Below are 5,896 nucleotides of genomic sequence, written 5' to 3'. Positions count from 1 at the left end.
AGGAGGATATAAGGTCAATATACAAAAATCTATTATATTTGCTGGGATCCTACAACTGCTCTGAAAATAAAAATCAATTCTACTTCTATATAATAGCAATGAACAATTGGGAATTGAAATTTTTAAAAATACCATTTGTCATAGCTTCAAAAATATGAAATACTTCAGGAAAAATCTGACCAAAGATGTGTGCAATACCTGTACACTAAACACTACAAAACACTGCCGAGAGAAATTAAAGACCTAAATAAATGAAGAGATATACCATGATCATGGATCAGAAGGTTCAACATTGTTAAGATGTTAATTCCACCCTCAGAGTGATCTAAAGATCCAGCAATAAAAATCCTAGCAAATTTTTTGTTGTTGAAATCAATGTGGTGTTTCTAAAGTTCATATGCAAATACCAAGAACCTAGAGTAGTCACAAAATTTCTAAAAAAGCAAAACTGGGCAGTAATCAAGACATTATGAGACTGCTGACTGTCAAGATAAATGGAACAGAATAGAGTCCAGATACAGACCCATATATTGTCAAATGATTTTAGACAAAGGTGCAAAAGCAATTCATAGAGGAAAGCTGGCTTTTCAACAAATGGTTCAGGAGTAATTGGACCTTCTTGGGGGGGGGGGATGAACCTTGACCTAAATCTAACACCTTATACAAAAATTAACTCAAGGGGCCGGGCGAGTGGCTCAGTTGGTTAAGAGCTCACTCAAGAGTTTGAGCTCTGAGCGATAGCGGTTCGATTCCCAGCCCAAGCTGAGCAGCCACTGAGCTGCCAACAGGTGGCAGGATGGCTCAGCTAAAAAAAAAAATTAACTCAAAATGGATCAGGCACTTTTTAAAAAAAATCATAGAAAATCTTCTGGACTCAGGGCTAGGGTTCTTAAATTTGACAGCAATAGCACAATCTATAAAAGGAAAAAAATGATAAATTGGCTTTCATCAAAATTAAACACTTTTGCTCTGTGAAAGACCCTGCTGAAAAGATTTAAAAGACAAGCTACAGAGTGGGAGAAAAATATTTGCAAACCACATATCTGACAAAAGACTAGTATATAGAATATATAAAAAAACTCTCAACACTCAACAGCTAAACAAATAACCTAATTGGAAAATGGGCAAAAGACATTTCACTAGAGAGAATGTAAGACAGGAAATAAGCATGTGAAAGGCTGGCTAACATCACTAGCCAGTAGGGAAATGCGAATGAAAACAACGAGATATTCCTACATAGCAGCAGAATGGCTAAAATAAAAAAGTTGCTGTACCAAATGCAGACGGGGATGTGGAGAAACTGGATCTCACCCATACATTGCTAATGGGAATGTAAAATGGTAAGAGTTGCCCTGAAAACAAAATGCCAGTTTCTTAAACACTTAAATATGCAACAAACATATGACCCAGCAGTTGCATCCTGGACACTTTATACTAGAGAAATGAAGACTCGTGTTAAAGGTAACTTGACACACAGCTTGTAACTGGCAGTGACAAGGACTGACTCTAAATTTTTTGCACTTTGAGTCAATACCACATTGACTCTAATTCCATAGAGGATATTTACTTTCTGTATCATGCTGCCCTTTCCAAATTTTCCAGAATTGTTGTTTTTAATAAGTAGGGGTTTTTTTTCTTTTTTTAAGGTGATGAGAACAAGAAGCTATCATTGAAATACACTGGACTTGAGACATTTGCAAAATCATTAGAGACTATTTTTGCAACAGTTTGGAGATTTAACTTACATACCACAAAATTTACCCTTGTAAAAAATTACCTTTATTACAATTGAAATAATTTCCGTTTATTTACAAATTTGTACACTATCGCCACAAACTAATTTTAGAGTATTTCCATCAGCCTGAACAGAAATGTCACGCTACATCCACTCATTTCCATTCTCAGCCCCTACAACCACTCATCTACTATCTGCTTATATAGATTTGCCTTTTCTGAACCTTTCACGTAAGTGGAATTATCCAATATGTGTTTTGTGTTTCGCTTCTTTCACTTAGCATAATGTTTTCAAGGTTCATCATGGCTGAAGAGTATTCCATTGTATGAACAGACCACATTTTGTTTACCCACTTGTTTTTTTCTTGTCCATCCAGGTGATGGACTTTTGGGTTGTTTCTATTTTTGGCTATTGTAAATAATGCTGCTATGAACATTCACATACGTACAAGTCTTTGCGTGGACAAATGTTTTCATTCCTCCTGAGTAGATACCTAGGGTTGGAATTGCTGGATCATATAATAAGTCTATGTTTAACTTTTTAAGAAACTGCCAGACTGTTTTCCAAAGTGGCTGTACCATTTTCTATTCCCTCCAGCAGTGTATGAGGGTTCCTACTTCTCCACATCTTCACCAACACTAACTGTTGTCTGTCTTTTTTATTCTAGGCATTCTAATGGGTGAGAAATAGTATCTCATGGTTTTGATTTGCATGTACCTAATGATCAATGATAATGAATGTTTTTTCATGTACTTATTGGTCATCTGTCATATCTTCTTTGGAGGAATAGCTATTCAAATCCTTTTCCAATTTAAAAAAATATTTTATTTTTTAGAGCAGTTTTAGGTTCACAGCAAAACTGAGTGAAAAGTACAGAGTTCCCACATGCCCTTTGCCCTCCTCCCCGCCCCCCGCCCACACACACACACATGCATTCACAGCCTCCCCCGCTGTCAACAGCCCCCACCACAGTGGTACATTTGTTATCATCGATGAACCTACACTGATACATCACTGTCAACCAAAGTCCATGGTTTACATTAAGGTTCACTCTGTGGGTTTGGACAAACGTATACTGACATGTATCAGCGTTATGGTGCCACACAGAATGGTTTCACTGCCCTAAAAACCCTCTGTATTGAACCTATTCATGCCTTCCACCTCCCAGACTCTGCCAACCACTGATCTTTTCACTGTCTCCATAGTTTTGCCTTTTTCCAGTGCATCATATAGCTGGAATAACACAGTATGCAGCCTTTTCAGATGGGCTTCTTTCACATGGTTATATCCAGTTAAGTTTCCTTCATGTCTTTTAATGGCTTGATAGCTCATTTCTTTCTGACGCCAAAGAATATCTCATAGTCTGCATGTACCGCAGTTTATTTATTCATTCACCTCCTAAAGGACTTCTTGGTTGCTTCCAAGTTCTGGCAATTATGAATATAAACATCCATGTGCAGATTTTCTGTGGACACAAGTTTTCAATTTATTTGGGTAATACCAAGGAGTGTGATTGCTGGCTCATATGGTAAGAGTATGTTTAGTTTTGTAAGAAACTGCTTAACTGTCTTCCAAAGTGGCTGTATGATTTTGTATTCTCACCAGCGATGAATGAGAGGGCCTGCTACTTCACATGCTCATCAGCACTTGGTGTCACCTTTGCTCATTTTTAATTTAGCTTTTTTTTCTTTTTAAATATTGTGTTGTAAGAACCTTTTATATACTCTAGATACAGGTCCCTTATGGAATATATGATTTGCAAATATTTTCTCCCAGTTTGTGGGTTGTTTTAGAGGCCTTTTTTTTTATGAAAAAGAATATTAAACACTAAATTCATGGTAGTGGTTACTCCTGGAGGAGGCAGGAGTATGGACCAGGTTAGAATTACACAAGTTGATATAAGTGCTGTGAGCGGTAGAGCTCAGACTCTGAAGTCAGCCACCTGGGTTTCAACCCAATGTTGTCAAGTAACAGTCTGTGCCTCAGTTTTCTCATTTGTAAAATGGGTAAAACAGCACTTATCTCACAGGTGTGTTGTGAGGCTTAAACAAGTTAATGTGCCCGGAGTACTTAAAACAGTGGTTACCAGGCACATAGTAGCTTTATACAAACCTTAACTGTATTACCATTTCTTAAGTTGGGTACTGGGATTCAAAGGCTGCCATTTTATTATCATGCTTTATCATGTAGATATGTTACATGCTTTTTTGGTATAACTCAATTAAATGTACAAATACATTTTAAAATAAAGGGAAAATAAAATCCAAATGTTTAACCCTTTAAAATGGGCAAGACTGGACTAGATGCAGAGCCATCGCCCGTGCAGGCTCCCGGGACCGGCGCTCAGCTCAGCCCTGGCCCCTGCTCCCTTCCCCACCACTCACCAGGTGTCAACTGCGCTTTCAGAAGAGACCGTGAACTCCAGGCAGGAGTCAGAGGGGGTAGAACCTAACAGGGCCGGTGACCTGGACTCCACACCACCTCCGTTTCCTCACCTGTAAAATGGGGATGCTAACAGCACCTATCTGATCTATGAGATTTAAGACTAGGTAACTATCTAGGGCATCGCCTGTGATGTTGTTCTTTTCCCTTCATGGTCAGAGATAATCTCAGAAGAAAAATGCCAGGAAAGAGATATCCAGAATGGACGATCTAAGGCTCCTCCCAGCTCCAAAATTCTGGGCTGTTTTTCACAGAGACCCAGAGTTTGGGATGAACATGTCTTTGTCTAAAATGGAGCTGAGATTAGCCTACCTCCCGGGCTGTGGAGAAGCGCAGAGAAGCAAAAGCCAGTAAAGCGCTTTCATATCTATGCCGCGATTCGAAAGAGTTGGTTTATTGGGGGGGGNGGGGGGGGGGGGGGGCTCTGGGAGCCCTGGTGGGCAGCTGCAGACTGCAGTAGCTCTGAGGGGAGAACCAGTGTCCCAGGTCCTGCTGTCATCCCCAACTCACCCCAGCACCCAGGCCCTTACCTGCAAGAATAAAGATGTGCACTACCTACAGGCATGTGTAGAGCCTGGAAGGAAGGCAGAGCCAAGTGTGAGGCTGGGGTCTCTCGTGCCCTCTCCAGTGGGTACTGACTTTCCTCCCCAATCCAAGGACCTACTTCTCAGGGCGTGTCCAACCCACACTATGAATAAACCCATCAGCTATGACAGGGCTCAGCCTGGGCTCCCTGCTGACTGGCTGGCATGACTGTGCCTCTGGCTACTTCGAAAGCCAGACTTGGAGCCTGGAGCACACAAGGACTCCTGAGACCTCCCTTCTCCTTTCTTTCCTTACTTGTACACATGGGTCCATCTTGCCTCTCCAGCCAGAAGGCAGGACCTGGCCTTGGCTGGACATTCAGGGGTGCTCATTTGGCACTGGATTAGCTCTTCTCCCTACAGCCCTCCAAAGCCCTCCTTGCTCTGGACTGACAGCTCCCACAACCAGATTAGAAATCATATCCCATGACCCATCTTCCATGGGACAAGCAGAGCATGTTGGCACTGCCAGGATAGTGGCTCCCTGACTACACACACACACACTCACACACACACACAGCCATGTTCCACCTGCCAGGACGAGGCCCTCCATCCCAACCCTGAGTACCAGAGAACCCTATTTTCCCTTCCTCCTTGGCCCAAGTCGGGATTCCCCTTCCTGGTCATTCGGGACATGGTAACAGGGCCCACCTAAACTTTATTTACCTCTCTCTCTGACAGCACAGACCAAACACCATTTTCAGTCTAAAAAAGAAAAGTCAATGCATCACATAGGCCCGCGGTCCCAGTGCTCCTTTACCCCGGGGCTTGCAGGAATCGCAATGGGCCAGCGGCAGCTAGGAAATGGCAAGGAACTCCACCAGCAGGGCTCAGCCAGGGGGTGGCCTGCTCGTCACAGATGGAGGTCAAACTCAGGATGGGCTGGGCTAGCACCAGGAGCTTGGAAAATGCTCTGAACTTTCTCCCAAAACCTCGGAGCCCGAAGCAATGCCCTCAGAGCTATAAAGGTAGGTCCCAAGAGAATCAGAATAGGAAAAGGGGATTGGGATAGGATTAAGCAAAAAGGTATAGCTCTTTCAAACATTCAGAGTAAAATGTCCCAAGGTGTAGGTGGCAAATTATAATAGTAAATAATAATGATTAAGAACTACCAAAGCTGGGCCGGCCGAGTGGC

The sequence above is a fragment of the Hipposideros armiger genome, unplaced genomic scaffold, assembly GCF_001890085.2.
Source record: "Hipposideros armiger isolate ML-2016 unplaced genomic scaffold, ASM189008v1 scaffold_572, whole genome shotgun sequence".
Taxonomy (NCBI): domain Eukaryota; kingdom Metazoa; phylum Chordata; class Mammalia; order Chiroptera; family Hipposideridae; genus Hipposideros; species Hipposideros armiger.
Note: the sequence above shows the minus strand (reverse complement) of the source record.